This window comes from Oryza sativa, chromosome 9 (assembly GCF_034140825.1).
Source record: "Oryza sativa Japonica Group chromosome 9, ASM3414082v1".
In the NCBI taxonomy this organism is placed as follows: domain Eukaryota; kingdom Viridiplantae; phylum Streptophyta; class Magnoliopsida; order Poales; family Poaceae; genus Oryza; species Oryza sativa.
The window spans coordinates 17,796,279-17,814,522 of NC_089043.1; the positions used below are offsets into that span (position 1 = coordinate 17,796,279).

At 44.2% G+C, this 18,244-nt stretch overlaps 1 long non-coding RNA gene across 1 annotated transcript; it reads right to left on the reverse strand.

The window, feature by feature from the left end:
- Positions 1-173: 173 nt before the first annotated feature.
- Positions 174-17,959, reverse strand: LOC136351797 (uncharacterized). The gene is made up of 4 exons (XR_010735010.1): positions 17,531-17,959; positions 16,982-17,062; positions 1,119-15,848; positions 174-249 (listed from the first exon to the last, which is right to left on the reverse strand). It is a non-coding gene; the product is annotated as an uncharacterized lncRNA (long non-coding RNA).
- Between the last annotated feature and the right edge of the window lie 285 nt (positions 17,960-18,244).

Here is an 18,244-nt window from a genome sequence, read left to right on the forward strand (position 1 = left end):
TTTCAGTCGAGGTTAATGCCTAGCTAAAATTGTTGGACCTCGCACGAAAAGTTAGGGGTTGCGATGGAGGAAGATGACGTAGAAGACGAGAACATTCCGGACTGGGCTCAATACGGTGGATTTGATGAAAATACAACAAACGAGGCGGACGAGTGTTGACGAAAAATACGAGGCCTGAGAGATCTGCTTAACTCCAGTGCAGGTCCAAAACTCGCCTTCGGGTATGCTAGCGTGCCAGTTGATTTGATCCTGCAATCAACAAGAAACAAAGACAAAGAAACTGTAGTTAAATCCATAAACGATAGCCGATCGGCTGAGTGCCGATGACATATCATTTATCTTTGGGCTGATGTCATATATGAATCGATCGGCAGTCCTTAATAAATAAGAAAGAACTACATCTACTCGATCGGCTGTAGATATCACCAATATATAATCCTGACGTCGATATATACTTAAATCAAGTGATTGGGATAGATCGGTTGCCATGCCGAGACAGTATAAATCACTTAGATCGAAATATGTACTAACAACAAGATTATATATGTTCATAGCATAGCCGATCAAATAGATCTAGCATGTATCGGCTAATTCTCCGATACCACTCTATATTAAGATATTAAAGCAAGTAGAATATACCAAACAGAAGCCTAATATACTTAAATGCAATAAGATCTTGACATAAAGGGCAGATTTAATATGTCAGTAAAGCACATAAAGCAAATATAGTTAAACTAGGTAAGATCGGCTGAAACCCCGATACTACCCTAATCGGCAACCAGAAGACAGGGTAGAGATTGAAATTCTAAGCACGACTTAATAGATCAAACTCAACTGATGCAGTATTAAGTATGAAAAGAAGAGCAATATCTAGACAATCAAGTCGTTGGATGTTTCATAGAGTGGTGGATATCTTATATAATCCAAGCTAACGTCGCTATTTAACCTAATCGGACGCCTTCTATTAACAGAAGTTAGCCGATTGTAGGTTAGATGACGATATTATCGAAGATTATATAAGATATATGATAACTCGACGAATTACATAAACAAGATTAGAGTGTCATAAAGATGGAAGCACTAATCCCGAGAACGCAAGCCGCCATAACAAGATTTACCTCTTGTTGAAGATCGAAACCGATGCAGCTCAACCCGAAAGCAAGAACTCGCCGAAATAAAACGAAAGCAAAAAGGGTGGCGATGCGCCGAAATTGTATTGAACGTGTGTTAGTTTGATTACATGAGGTTCGGGGCTATTTATACCCGAGAATTACAAAACATGCCCATACCGGACACGACTCTTATCTCTAACAAACTCTAAGATACCACAAGTATTTACGGCAGACTTTTGCCCAAGCATATCTCTAAAGAAATTACATAAAATATCCTAATTAATAGATACAATTGCCTTCCCAGGACTCCATCCATGTGTGGCAATCATCTTGAAGCACTTCAACCCAACCCGATGTTGTACACCAAGTCGTATTGTCGGAATCGGCTGCATCACCTAACCAAGTCTGACTCCAACTCAGCCGATCCAATCGTAGCCGATCCGGACTCCAGCCGATTCTTACTCTGTTTCTGCGACAATCTTCATCTTCGATTTCGCTTCAATCTAGTCTTCATCTCCGATACTGATATTACCAAATTTGGTCGTTAACACATGCCCCCCAAGTCCGGAATATTCGATAATGTTTCGGATTTGCCGCATATCGACTCCGAGCAAGTTTCGCACTCCGCCGTTTTCCGACCGTTATCCTCCGTGCTTTAAATACTAACCGCCACCCTGAAAAATCTTTACCCCGTTACTTCCGTTTTCACCGCCGAAGCAAACCCCGTCCTCTCTCTCTCCGGCGATTTCCTCGGTGCGCGAGGCGATCCCCAAGCGACTTCATCTCCGGTTAGATCTCCGCCCGCGACGATGTCTTCTTCCGCCAGCCCGTCTACCGCACCGTCAGCTGAGTACGCTGAGGTAAGTTCCCGTCGGCTAGATCCCCTTTCTCAGCATCAGATTGATCTTCCAACACTTCATCTTGTTTTCCCCTTCTTGGTTCTTTTGGATTTGTAGCATCTTTCCAACCTAGTTGCAATTCCCAGCCTGTCGCACGAAAATTATTACTTTCTCGGCCCAGTCGGCAACCCTGATCCCACCGAGTTCATTATTGGCGAAACCAATAGGATTACTTTCGGATTGACCAACCCAGATTTAGGTCACTAGAAAAACACTTTCAAATCCTGGCCATCCCTTGAGAAAACCTCACCCGAGAAAAGTTGGATCACATGGTTCAAGCGCATGTCGGCTAGCAAAAGATTTCATTGGGATGAAATTGGAATCGGCCAAGCACTTGATCTCACCATAGCCAACTCAGCTAAAGACGAGCCCCTAATGGCAGCTGCCTCCTATTTTTGGTCCAACAAACACCATCAATGCCTTCTTGTTCAATCAAGGGCCGATGACTCCAACTCTCATAGATATCATAATGATTACGGGTCTGGATGTCACCTCATCGGCTAACCCTATGAGCTTGAACACGAAGAACCAATATGACTTTAGGACCAAGAGCATAGGCGGCTGGTCAGGCTATGTAGCGGCATATATGGGCCAAGGTTCTGTCACTCCTCGAGAACATGTAGCTTTTCTGCTAATGTGGCTAGAAAAAATCCTCTTTTGTGGATCAAGTTGTGGCCCTACAACCAACTGGCAGTTCGCAGCCAAAGCCTTGGAGACAAAGAGACAATTTCCTTTAGGCAAAATCCTCCTCGGCTATTTGTACCAAATGCTAAACAATACATCGGCTAAGTTGGCCGTCGGCTCAGTAGTCGGAGCAGGTGGACCATGGTGGCTATTACAGTCTTGGCTGAATCTAGTAGTTATGAAGTTTGTCAATCGGCCATCTGTAACAGAAGCCGAATTCCCAAGACTGGAACCGACTGTAGATGATGATGGAGAAGAACGCACTCATCGTAGATGCACATTTTACGGAGAATATACCTCCACACCAACCGATGCAGGAGCAAAGCTATCGGCTGAACTGCTCAAGGACTGGTTCTGTAGTTTTTATGAGGGTTTCCAAAAAGACACTCGAGTTTGGTTCCTCTACGAAGATTCAACACTTCTGGAGAATCCATTGGACTTTAGGTTCGAAGATATCAATCATGAAAGATATCAGAAACCCAGAGAAATCTTTTCAGCTGCAATCAGTCCATGTATCCTCCCTGTTGGCATTCATCATGGATGAAACATCCAAGTTTCTTATGTGTTTTATCACCCAATGAGCTCAACCAGACAACTAGGAATGGGCCAACTCCCAATCGGCTTATTCTTTGCTGATAAGATCCAGTGCCGAGGGGAAATTTCATCAACCTTAATGATGGATCGGCTGCTTAATCTCCAAGGACCCCCTCTAGGCAGCATTGACAACATAGAGCTGGCAACCTTCAGGAGCAAAGCATTTGACAGATGGTGGGGTGAGTGGAAACTACACCTATTCCATCAATCGGCTTCTATGTATATGACAGACCTCTTTCCAGATGTTGTCCCTCAGGTATGTCTTGACTTGCTTAATTTCATTTGAATAATTGTTTAACCGACTAATCTTGATTAATTTTCCTTTTAATTTGTAGACAACAGAGTCATCTCCTCCTCACTAGAGCAATAGTGGCAGAAATATTGAGTATGCCCCGGGGCTGATTCCAAAGGGGGTGGACCATCTCCTCCTATTATTGGTTATAATGCCCCCAGGACTTCAACTCTCCTTCAAGGGCTCGTCAGAGAACCAGCCGATGCCGGTAAAAAGAGAAGAACCAGATCATCGGCTGTGGACACATCGGCTCCAGCCCCAAAGAAGAAGGTTAAATTAAAGAAGCACAAGCCAACCGATGATCTGCCTGCCCTGGATCTGTCCATCGAACAAGCTCTGGACGAAGAAGAGATTGAAGAGGACATTGATCAAGCGGCAGCCGAATTGAGTGATATTGGAGGAAAAACACCGTCAGCCTCGCCCAAGCAAACTCCCCCAACTCCTGTTGCACCGGCTAACTTCTCAAGGGTAAACATCTCTCCTTAATTACCTTTTGCAGTTATCCTATTCATAGCCGATCACTCATAAAACTTGTTTTTGCAGAAAAAGAAGACTGCTGTGAGAAAGAAATCGGCAGCGACAACACTTAAACCAGCCCCACCAGTAAGATTCCCTTATATAAATTCTTTCACTAATCTGATCATGGCCGATATTTATTCAACACTTTGTCTTTTTGCAGCCTCCTCCTCCTTCTTCACCTCCTGTGCAGCAAATGTCAAGTGATCGAACTCCATCGGCTGCAGGGAGTCACAATGTCGAGGAAGAGGAACAACCCGCTGTTCCTAACATCCCAGTAAATGTCACCTTCAAAATGTTTTCAATCGGCCGTACCGTGCAATCTGATCTATAATTATCTTCAATTTTCTCTTCTGCGGGTCTTAGCCGATCTGTTCTCATTTGATATCAAAGACTATCTTGATGAAGAAACAGAAACTGATACCACCAGCAAAGCTCTAGCTCCCTTGTCCGATGATGTGAAAAAGACTCTTGAGGATATCTCTCATCGGCTAGAGGCATCATTAGACAACTTGGTGACTAACTGTGGTTCGATCAGGGCAAGGTTTGCAGATATTCAAGCTCTACTCCCAGATGAGCTAGCCGATGCCCTCACTCCAGCTGTCTACCTTGAGCAACACCGATTCAAGCTGGAGAAGGCCAAGCAGAGATTAGCCGATTGTCGGGAGCGAAAAGACATCGAGGTCACAATCCAGGCCAATCGGCAGCTTGTTCATGAAGAGAAGGCCAAGCTTGATCTGTTACCTGAAGGACCAATCAAAGCCAATATTGATCGGCTCGAAGCTCGCAAGATTGAGCTCTTGGCACAACTTCAAGAATGCAACACCGAGCTGGATCTGGAACACAAGAAGCTAGCCGATCTCCCACAAGTTGTCGAAGGACAGAAGGCAAGATTAAAATCAGCTATCAAGAATGTCGCTGATATGACCAAGTCCTTGAAAGTCATCCCTAGAATCGATGCTCAAGATGCCCAGGCCATCGAAGAACTAGAACAAATTAGGCAGAGGGCTGTATCGGTTATCCAGCGCTATTTATTTCAATGACATTTTGTATAGTAGACTTTTGGAAATTTTTGTAATCGGCTAAGATACTACGATACTTTACTTAACTTGTCTTGATAATCCTTTGTGCCAATTAATACAACTTCTGAATTCTGCTCGAAAATCTTCAAAATTTTGCAACTGTTGTATGTATGTGCCCCCCTAATTTTGAAATGACGAAGGCATTGATAAAATTATAACCTAGACTAAGGGCGACATAACCATATCGGCCATTGAACATCGGCAAAACACAACCGATTACAAAAAAACAACTAAGGGCGATATAACCATATCGGCCATTGTACATCAGCAAAACACAACCGATTACAATAGAAAAACAACTAAGGGCGATATAATAATATCGGCCATTGTACATCGGCAAAACACAACCGATTACAATAGAAAAACAACTAAGGGCGATATAATAATATCGGCCATCTCAAGGCGATGAGAAGACATCGGCTATCATGCATCGGCAACACCAGCCGATCATGCATTAACCTAAACACTTGGGTAATATTTCTTCAAGTACTTGCCATTCAACGCTCGTCCATAAACTTCTCTATCAAGTCCTAGCAGCATATAAGCTATCTTAGACACGACCTTATAGATTTGGAACGGTCCTTCCCAATTCGGCGACCAGTTGCCGAATTTGCTATCCCGAGCTCCTATCGGCAAAATCAATTTCCAAACAAGTTCACCTTCAGAAAAAGACTTAGGCACCACTTTCTTGTTATAATGCCGAGCAACACGTTCCTTATCCTTGATAACTTTTGCAAGGGCTCGCAATCTTGATTGAACGAAGTCCTCCCTTTCATCGTCCATAAGGTTATAATACTCATCGGCTGTCAAATCATTTTGCAAATCCGTTCTCCTTGAGCCGATTCTAACTTCCCAAGGCAAAACAGCCTCGTGCCCAAAAACAAGCTTATAAGGAGGAACTTGGATTGAACCATGACAAGCCATCCGATAGGACCACAATGCTTCGGCCAATCTAGTATGCCACTGCCGAGGATAATCGGAAATCTTTCTCTTAATCAATTTGATCAAACTCTTGTTAGATGCCTCAGTTTACCCATTAGCTTGTGCATAATATGGTGAACAATTCAACAATTTGATACCCATGCTATCGGCAAACTGAACAAACTCATCGGACACGAAGATCGATCCTTGATCAGTTGTAATGGTTTGAGGAATAACAAATCGATAGATTATATGCTCTTGAACAAATTGTATAGCATCCCCAGAATCGACTTTCTTCAAAGGAATCGCTTCCACCCACTTGGTAAAATAATCGGTCGCCACCAATATAAACTTATGTCCTTTACTCGATGGTGGATTAATCATGCCGATCATATCAATTCCCCAACCTCTAAATGGCAATGGCTTAATGATAGGATTCATAGCCGACGCCGGTGCCCTCTGAATCGCTCCAAATTTCTGACAATCTTGACATCCCTTGTAATATTTGAAACAATCCTCCAGCATCGTCGGCCAAAAATACCCTGCACGCCGAAGCAACCACTTCATCTTATGAGCCGATTGATGAGTGCCACAAATTCCTTCTTGAACTTCACCGATTACAACCTTAGCTTGATCGGTACTCAAACACTTAAGTAACACCCCATCAATCGTGCGATAATAGAGTTCATCATCCAATAAAGTATACCTCAACGCTTTATATCTTAATTTCCGAGAAGCCGATTGAGATGGATTCTGTAAATATTGATGCACATCATATCTCCAATCATCGGCTGTTATTGCAGCGACTTCAACCTTAACATCTTTCATCATCGGCTTATACCCCGATGCCCCTTGGGCCAAATCATTAGCTTCAATATTTTGTTCTCGGGATATATGCTTCAAAGTAACCAGCCAAAATTCCTTCATTAATTCTTGGCACTTCTCGTTATAAATTACCAATGTATCATTCTTGCACTCATATTCTCCTGCTAATTGACTGATTACTAGCAAGGAATCCCCCATAATTTCAATAGCATCGGCTTCAACTTCCTTGAGTAACTGCAACCCTTTAAGAACTGCCTCATACTCAGCCTGATTATTGGTCGCATAAGGTTTGATAGTATAAGCGAACTCAAAACTTGCCCCCCGAGGGGAAATAATAACCAAACCGATGCCACAACCATGAGTGCATACTGACCCATCAAAAAATAAAGTCCACGGCACAATCTCAACCGAGCCGATTGAATCATCACGATGATCGACAATGAAATCGGCTAGAGCTTGCCCCTTGACAGCCTTCAGCGACTCATACGGAAGATCAAACTTTGTTAAGGAAAATATCCACTTTCCGACCCTTCCTTTTAAAATTGGAGCCGACAACATGTATTTAACAACATCGGCCTTGCATATGACAGTGCATTCATTGGACAATAGATAATGCCTCAACCTTGTACATGAAAAATATAGGCACAAACACAATTTCTCTATAGGGGAATATCTAGTTTATGTATCCAAGAGTCGACGACTTAAATAAAACACAACTCTTTCCTTCCCTTCAAGCTCCTGAATTAAGACCGAGCCGATTGACTTTTCACCGCCCGACAAATACAACCTAAAAGGTATCCCCTTCTGTGGAGGAATCAAAACAGGAGGAGAGCTAAGATATTCCTTAATACTATCCAATGCTTTTTGTTGTTCTGCCCCCCAAGTAAACTGTTGATCGGCTTTCAATCTTAATAATGGTGTAAAAGACTCTAACCTTCCGGACAAATTAGAAATAAACCTTCTAACAAAATTTATCTTGCCGATCATCTCCTGCAACTCTATCTTGTTCCCTGGAGGCCGAATCTTCTGGATTGCATTAACACTCCGCTGGGTTATCTCGATCCCCCTCTCATGAACAAGAAATCCCAAAAATTGGCCAGCCGATACACCAAAAGCACACTTTGTCGGGTTCATCTTCAAGCCATACTTCCTGGTTCTCTCAAAAACCTTCCTCAGATCGGCTATGTGATCGTCTATCTCTTTGGACTTGACAACCACATCATCGATGTAAACTTCCACTAACCAGCCGATCAGGTCATGATAGATATAATTCATGGCTCTTTGATATGTAGCTCCAGCACTTTTCAAGCCAAAAGTCATCACAACCCAGTCAAACAAGCCGATTGCACCAGGACACCTAAAAGATGTTTTATGGATATCTTCTTCAGCCATAAAGATTTGGTTGTATCCTGTATTACCGTCCATAAAACTTAAAATCTTATGTCCTGAGGCAGCATCAACTAACTGATCGGCTACTGGCATCAGAAACTCTTCTTTTGGGGTGGCTTTATTCAAATCCCTGAAATCAATGCATACCCTGATCTTACCGTTCTTGTTGATAACCGGAACTATACTAGAAACCCACTCAGCATATCGGCACGGACGAATAAAACCAGCATCATATAGATGTTTGATCTCAGCCTTCACAGGTTCTAGCATATCGGCTTTGCACCTTCTCGGAGGTTGCTGGTGCGGTCGAACCCCTAGTTTGATAGGCAGCCGATGCTCAACATTCGATTGGCTGAGCCCTGGCATCTCATAATACTCCCAAGCGAAGCAATCTCTGTATTCTTTTAAGAGCTCTATCAACTTGGTTCTAAATTCTGGAGATAAGTTCTTACTGATATATGTCGGCCTTGGCCGATCGCCTGGTCCTATGTCAATTTCTTCCAAATCATCGGGCAACATGAAACCCTGTCCTTGCTTGTCATCGAGATCATCCATTGTGTCCTTGGCGTAGACTCCTGAGCCCTCCACAACGCCCTCAAAATAACAATTTGGGCTCTCCATCTTCAATTGGCTGTATATCACAATCGGACACTTTTAGAAAATCTCCATCCCAGACTTTTCCAGGTAAGCAATCAAGACCATCCATCTCCCAAAGAGCTAAATCGGCACTGGCAACGTTGACTGACCTATCGGCTGGCACGATCTCAATCTTGTCGCCTTGCCATTGAATCAAGCATTGATGCATGGTCGAAGGAATACAACAATTGGCATGAATCCAATCCCTTCCAAGCAACAAGCTGTAGGAACCCTTCCCATCGATGACAAAGAATGTTGTAGGGATAGTTTTGCTGCCGACTGTCAGTTCCACATTCAAAACTCCTTTAGTTTCTGATGGATTGCCACCAAAATCTTTGAGCACCATGTTTGTCTTGATGAGATCTTCAGCATTCCTGCCCAGTTTCCTAAACGTAGCGTAAGGCATCAAATTCACTGCAGCCCCATCATCGACCATCATCTTAGACATCGGCTTCCCATTGACATAGCCATTTACATACAATGGCTTAAGGTGCCGATTCTCTGTCCCTTCCGGCTTCTCAAAGACCGCTTGTTCTGGTGATAAAATCAACCTAGCCGACTCCTCTTCAACTTCATCAACGTCGGCTCGTTTAACCCCAAATTCGGCAGGCAACATGAAGACCATGTTAACTGATGCAGTCACAACACTTTTCCTTTTAGCCAATCTCTTTGCTTCATCGGCTGCGGCTACATCGGCTGTAGGAACTTGATTCTTAACCCGCCATTCTTGCTTCGGCTTCGTCTTCTTCTGCCGATGATTGATTTCTTGCTCAACTTCCTGAAAACGCTCCATGTTCCTCAATCTCTGAACCCTCCTTTTCTGATTCTTTGTAAAAATACCAGAAGGACACCATTGAATCTTCCTGTCTTCATTGTCCTCTTGGTTATAATCTCGATTTACTGGGCCCAATCTTTGATGAACAGGCACTCTTGTTTGCCTTGGCCGATCACCTTTATTATGCGATCGGCTTGGACTTTCTGCAATATTACCGCACCCAAGGCAGTCCTCGATAGATGGTAGCCTCATACCCTCATTCCAGCAGAATCTAAAGAACTCGCAGCCGCAATGAGGATCAAACCACCATCATCTTCCTCATAACGCCTCTCCTGTTGCTTGTCATATTTCTTCTGGTACTTATTGATAATCTTAGCCGAATTCACCTAAAAACTTCTAGATCTTCCTCTTTCGGCTGTCCGGCCGGATGTATGCACCATATTGACAGGAAAAGGGTTGCCATCAACCTTCATCAGCCTCTTGGAATCATCAAATTTGATTTTGCCTCCCTCAATGGCTACTTGGATCTGCTGCCTGAAGACCTTGCAATCATTGGTAGAATGAGACCCAGAGTTATGCCACTTGCAATACCTTCTTTTGCCCAATTCCTCAGCCGACGGAATTGTATGACCAGCAGAAAGTTGAATCTGTTTCTCCCGAAGTAGCAAATCAAAGATCTTGTTAGCCTTGGTAATATCAAAGTCATACCTCTCCTCTTTTCCAGAACTCTTCACCCATTGGCACGGTACAACCTTTTTGCTTCTCACCCATTCGGCTGCTGCTATTTCGGAATCATCCTCATCTTCACCATCCGATCCATATATGTAGGGACAGACATGATTAACCTTTCTAGAGTTCTTCCTGGCCTCTGCAAACCTCTGTTCATGCAAGGTTACCTTCTGTGTAAGATGTGATAAGCTATCGAAGTCTTCAGATGAGAACTTCTCCCTGATCGGAGCAATCATACCCTGAAAAGCCAAATCGGCTAACTGGGCATCGGTCAAACTCAAGCTGTAGCACTTATTCCTCATCTCTCGGAACCTCTGAATATACTCATGCACGGGCTCATCGTGTCTTTCCTTGATTGCTGTTAGATCGGACAGTTTCATCTCATGCACGCCACTATAGAAATAACTGTGGAAATGCTTCTCCAAATCGGCCCCACTGTTAATTGACCCATATGGCAAAGAAGAAAACCAAGTAAAAGAAGATCCAGATAAAGACAATCGGAACAACCTAACCCTCAAGGCATCCACAGCCGGTGCTTCACCGCACTGGGCCAAAAACCGGCTGATGTGTTCATAAGTCGATGTACTATCTTGCCCTGAGAATTTTGAAAAATCTGGAACTTTGAACCGGTTAGGGAGAGGAACTCTCTCAAACCATTTAGGGTAAGGTTGCCGATACAAATTTCCAGCATCCTTCGGCCTGAGCCCAAACTGCTCCTTCATCACATCTGCAATCATATCGGCCTATGGTCGTTGTTGAGGTGCTCCTTGAGGTTGCTGTGGCATGGGCTCGAATTGATTGTATTGAGGAGTGAACTGAGGTTGAGCCGATCCTCCCTGCTGATATTGAACTTGTGGCGAAGGAGGCTGATACCGATAATTCAAACTACCCCCCTGGTAATTCTGGAAGTTCGGCTGAATATTGTGCACCAAATGTTCAGGAACGACTTGAGGTATCACTGTTTGATCTGGCTGCACATGGTGAACTAAATGCTCTGGGACAACTCGATTCACAGCGTGCTGCCCTAGCTGACTGTTAGGTGTTGCGAATCCAGCCGATGCATTCATCAAACCCTACTGGTGAATCGGCTGAATAGCCTGTTGCCTCAATGGCGTTTGCTGAATCGGCTGCAACACCTGTTGTCTCAGTGGTGTTTGCTGAATCGTCTGCACAACCTGCTGCCTCGGTGGTGTTTGCTGAATCGGCTATTGCTGGACTGGGTCAACAGTAGGTTGAGGTGGTAAAAACATAGCTGCAACCTGATCTTGTGTTAGCCGATTCACGTTCTGTCCACTATGTTGTGGCTGTTCTCTCACCAACAACCGAGGATTAACTAATTGACCTGGTGCTGACGATGATGCAGCGGGTGCAGGGGCCGATACTTGTGCCGTCGGCTGAGCCGATGGTGCGTTAGGAGGGACTGTTTGAACGGCTTGCTGATTGTCAGTAATTAAGGGTCGATAATTCGGGAATGTACCCCCTTGAAGATACACCGGCCCCGTAGTCTGATATTCAGCTATTGAACCATCAACCATCGACTTCAACATGTTTGACAAAGTATTGACTAATATCCCAGATTGATTGATCAAAGCATGATGCACGGCATATTTTACCTGATTCTGGAAGTTGTTAAACTGTAGTTGTGCCGCAGTGCCACCTTGATTAATACCATCACCTTGAACTTCTTGAGAGCCGACGCCCTATACTCCTTGAGAGCCATCACCTTGATTTTCTTGGAGGTCGTCTGCAGCACCCTTATCACTCGGTTGAGCCACACCATCTGGAGTTTGTTTCACTTCTCCATCCTTGGGAGAACTTGTCCCAAGGACATCAGCAACCACCTTTACCTTGTACTTCTACACAAGTGTCCCCTTGCGGGTCTCTGTGAATGAACTCAAGAACTAATTCCGTGCTTGCTACATCATTGCGTCAAGGTCCTTTTGCTGCTCAGGTGTCAGTTTATCCTGAGTGACGGGCACAATGTGTTGACGTTTGATGTCGCGATTCCGATATTTGCATGGTATGGGGATCATTGATGCTAGGATATATGCGAGACTGAGGTAAAAGAGATGGAGACGAAGATTTTTATACAGGTTCGGGCCCCTGAATTGTCAGGTAATAACCCTACATCCTGTTGGTCGGAGCCGGCGTTGCTTTTATTCACCATAATCACACCAGTACAATATTTGGGGTAGCCTATCTAACTGTTGTCGACGTGGCGGTCTGAGGTTCTGACTCGTAGTCGACAACAGGGTAGCCTTCCTCCTCGAGTTCGTGCCCGGCGAGATCAGAGATAGCGCTTTCGTCTCTCCTGACGGTATCCAGAGACACCGTAGGGGACTAGCCGTGCTTATCCCTGAAGTCGATATTCGGCGTCTTGTCTTGGCATATGTTAGCTTGTATGTTGTGGCTTCTGTTGTTCCGTAGATTATGGTGGTTGTTGATTGAGGTGGTCGTGTCCCCTCTCCTCCTAGGGGGCCTTGTATTTATACACATAGGTGTCCCCTTGTCCAAGTAGAACTAGGGAAACCCATATGGATATAATCCGAGTAGTCCTTGTCGTTTCCATATAGAACTCTGGTTATCTTTCCTTATCCGGAACTCCCTCCATATCCGAAGTCAGTTTCCGTATAAGACATGGTATGTGGTGGGTCCTGCCGAGATGTTGTCGACTACTATTAGGTATGTGGTATCCATAACCCTGACAGTAGCCCCCGACTTCAATGAAAATGAACAGGTTCATATTCTCAACTGCAGACCTTGGAAGAACTGTTATCGAGCTCAAGTGACCGTTCTCTGTGAGTTCAGAGATAATGTTAGACTTTCTTTATCAGCCTCGTGCGGGAACCTAAAGGGTTTGTCTGAGTCCATCTCCGACGTCAACCAAGAAAGTACAGAACATACGACTAAGTCTCCTGTCTTGCTGTAATCGAGAATTTGGATTGAAGTCAAGAAATTTTATCTCGGCGGGTACACCATCTCTTCATTCTGTATTCCTTGTCGAGATCCACCAACCGTTCTCGAGTGATCGAGAAGGCGCAGAGACTGCGACGGAGCCTTGTCAACATTTGTCGTACTCGCCTTAGTCGATCTTGGTGTAGAACCATAGAGACATGGAGTCTTCCACAATGTCGAATAGAATTTTCCTGAAATCAATACTCAGAAAAGAATATTAGATAGAAATAGCCCCCGAGCGAATGCTCAAAGGGTGACATGCTATAATATGTATGGAAAACTGAAAATGAGTTAAATTTACAGACCAATGTTTTGTATATGAGCGTCTTCTCTCTTACCGACTTCGATCAGTCAGTTTGTTGAGTTATACACTCTCCCTAGCCCCCAGCCTTGTCGTCAGAGAATCATTCTCGGAGGAGAAGGCTCTTGGACCCTTGACCTGCCTTGGTTGAACAAGCACTGATCCTAGCCCCCAGCCGTGAAGTTGGAAAACCCAATTTCCGATTACACGGCTTGGTTAATACGGACGGCGAGAACTCTTACACGACCAGATCTTACATGGTCTTTTGTCTCTACAGGATCCGACAAGGCCTTATCGGCTCTGGGCATCCTCAGCTGAAGTTCCCTTAGGTTCCTCGCAGGCCTTGACAAGACGGCGTAAAGGGACATGAGGATAGGTTTCAACGCTAGGAGTCGTCGTGGTAAGGGATCTCTGGGTAAAACACTTGGCAATATTGTCTACCTGATACCAACTTTGTTGGAGTAGAGGTAGTGGGAGGATCGCTACACCTCTGGTAGTAGTCGTAACTCGACCACTTAAAGTAAATGTACGAGAGATCGCTACGCTTAACTGGTTGAGAACCAGTGAGTAGGTGTCTCTCGATCATTTGGAGTCGTGGTACGAGGACCACTACGCTGCCGATCGAAAACCAGTCATAGCTGTTCCTCAACCATCTGAAGTCATGGTGCGAGGACCGCTGCGTTATTGATGTAGTCGTACCTCGACCATTTGAAATTGCAGTGCGAGAGATCGCTACGTACTGGTTCGAGAACCAGCAAGCGAGTAGAATTATCTCTCGAACACCAATGTAAGTTGCGGTGCGAGAGATTGCTACGTGCTGGTTGGAGAACCAGCGGGCGAGTAGAACTATCTCTCGAACACCAATGTAAGTTGCGGTGCGAGAGATTGCTACGTGCTGGTTGGAGAAACCAGCGAGCGAGTAGAATTATCTCTCGAACACCAATTGAAGTTTGCGGTGCGAGAGATTGCTACGTGCTGGTTCGAGAACCAGCGAGCGAGTAGAATTATCTCTCGAACACCAATGGAAGTTTGCGATGCGAGAGATTGCTACGTGCTGGTTCGAGAACCAACGAGCGAGTAGAATTATCTCTCGAACACCAATGGAAGTTTGCGATGCGAGAGATTGCTACGTACTGGTTCGAGAACCAGCGAGCGAGTAGAATTATCTCTCGAACACCATTGGAGGCGCTAAAGTTGGTTTATTACACGTGCATCTCATGTGGCCAGCATGACTCACATACCCAACTTATAGCATATCCGGATGTCCGTTCGCAATCATGTCGGGTGATCAAGCCGACGACGTTCGCGAGGAATTATCCGTTAACAACCTTTTCTTGAGTAGTCCAGCCATGGCCGGTGCTATGAGATAGGTCGTCGGTCTTCGTTGGTAGGTTGGGCGCGACAACTCCGCATTTGTCGAGAATGTTCTCGATGGTGGGGTGTACTCGACCACAACCTACTCGAGTGCTCGATTGTTCCTGAAAAATATTTTCTAGAAGGCAAGACATATAGCAGAGAATATCGAGTATGTACTCAAAAAACTGCATAAATCTTCTAGTATTATCAGGATATAACGAGCAGATGTAAATATCAGGGATTATGTAAACCGTAAACAAGCATGATTCATACAAAAGAGAACAGAGCGAGCCCCCAGCGTTAGACCGTGGTTGGCCTAACATCGGAAGCACTCGCACAATAAATATTGTATAAAAAACATGCTCTAGGTAAACATAATAAATTATAGATCTGACAATGCTGTATGACCTGAATAGGTACGATAAATTGCATATAAAATATTGCGTACCTTTGTAGATACATGCCGGATATATCTACGAAATTAGTAGATCAATTAAGTTAATTAACTGTCACGCCCGGAAATTCACTAGTAATTTCCGAACTTATTTGTGCATTAAACCCTCGTCCAGGAATCAGCCGAGGTACACAAACTGACAATTTAATATACAGATTCATCACATTAACTAAAACGATAAATACTTACTTAAGAGGCACTTAGTCCTCACCATGAAGAAAACTGCAGCGGAAAAATAAAATCTAGCGAAGCTCCGGCTCCACTCCCACAGGCAGCTCAACTGGGGTATAAGCCAAACGTCTTCTCCTTCTGGATCCTTTATCTTCAACTGAGGTTTGATTGATTATTGCAAGAATGAGCATATGACATACTCAACAAGCCACACAGCAAATATGCAAGTGCACAAGGATTCCAAAGGATGGCATAATATAGGCTCATTTGCAAAAGCAGCATTTAGCAAAACATTTAAGAGAAGTAAAACAGTGGAGTAATTAATCAGAACTTTTAACCAACACTGAACAGCACACCCATGCTGCTCAGGCCCAACCATCCTGAACAACCATACCCGGCTGTACAGATCTAACTCCAAACCAGGAGCTAAGCAAATTATTACCAGGTATAACATCCATAATTATTGTGAGAGGTGTGAGACTAATCACGAAAAACATTGCTCAACTCGCCCATAACCGCGGGCACGGCTATTCGAATAGTTTTACTCTGGCCAGAGGTGTACCACTGTACACACAAGACACGATTCCACACATGTTGCCATGCCCCGAAATACCACCACGGCATTGCAAAGGGGGAAATCGTGACAATACCCTTTGCACAACACAACTCACCACAGTGCACCGTTCCTGGATCATAATCACCCCCTTATAAACAAGGCATGGACTCCCCAGCGACCCCCGTGGACTTCTCGCCACTTCTCAGTCTGGCGCACTATAATGAATCACGCTATACAAAAGATAAAGCCGTTGCCCACGCTGGCTTGTGGTTGGCACGATAAATGTTTCACAACAGTAGCTCGCGAACCGGTCCTTAATTGCCATGAGCACAACCATCAAAACCATATGCTCACAACCCACCTTAACCAGGTTTTAATTATCAATTAATTAACATCACACGATTAATCATCGTGAGCTACCATTAAATATAACCATAATTAATAATATAGTACATATGATTCATCCCATTAGTGAGCTAATGTTTCTAAGCATTGCTAAGCAATTATATATATAACATTTAGCTGAACCAAACCAATACATAAGGTTCAAACTAATCAATTTATTACCCAAGGTATCAAGGAATAGGACATTCAATGCAAATTGGCCATAACAAAGGAATAGGTTCACACCACCCGGTGACATTCGAAAATAAATGCACAGTTGAAATAAATAGAGAATTTAAATATAGGATCAACATGCTCAAAGGATTGTGTTTAGGATCTGTGTGACTTGCCTTGCAATAATCGGTCTTCAATTAATCTTCTTGATCACTTCCGACGCACTCACGAACCTTCGCAACGACGGAAACGACAAGCTAACACGCAAAACGAAGAAAAAGACTAATAAAAACCAAATAAACAGTACATAAAAAAAACAAACACGTAGATCATAATTTTAGATGAATTATGAGACTTGAACGGCTTCATTCTGACTTCAAATGAATTTATTATGAATTTTACAAGATCAAATCTAATTAAAGCCCATTTAAAAAAAATTAAATAAATTTAATTCAATTTATGGACAATTTTAATATGTAGATCTTTATTTTAGAAAAATTTAGCAACTTGAACCACCTGAAACGGATCTACGGTTATTTAGTTATGATTTTCCGAAGATTTAATCTATTAAAAGAAAGGAAAAAGGAAGGATGATGATGTCACGCTGACATCATCCATGGCAGCCACAGCACGGGTGGCGACCTCGCCGGAGCTAGGGTGGTCGGCCGGGATTTTGGAGAACACCTACGCGAAGAGAACGACGAGACGAACCCGATGATACTCACCAACGCGACGAACGACGACGGATGACGGCCGGCGACGAAGAAGCGACGGCGGCGGCTCGGCTTGCACGGTGGCGACGGCTCTACGGGTCACGGGAGAGGACGGGAGAGGGGGCAAACGAAAGAGGAGGACTAGGGGGTCCTATTTATAGCCTTGGATTGAAGAGATCGGACTCCTCCCGCAAGAAATCGATCCGGGAAAATCAAAACTCGGTTTTGGAGATAAACTCGAAAACGAGTTTGATTCGGATAAAATACCCAACGATTTGCTCCGATTCTTGGGGGAAAAGATAGAGGAGGATGAGAGGATCAAAACCCCTCAAAAATCCGGAAGAAACGGGGTCGGATTGGAGCGGATTTGGAGGCGGAAGGCGGCGCAAGGTGGCGGCTCGGGCTCGGCCTGGCTGCAGCCGGCTGAAGGTTAGGGACGACACTGTAGCAGGGAGGCAAAGTAGACTTTTGTCGGGCTTCATTTTCCTCGGCCCGATTGAAGGAGGGAGGCAAAACAGACTTTGACAGAGAGAGAGGAGGGGGCGGGCGGCGGCAGCTGGGCCGATTGGGCCGATTCGGCCGCGCGGAGAGAGAAAGAGTTGGGCCGAAATCGGCCCAACGACTTAGGGAAGGATTTAAAAACTTTTTCCAATTAAAATAATCACTTAAATGATCTTTCAATTGTTAAAAATACTTCCAATGCTCAAATAATTTCAAGAAAAATCC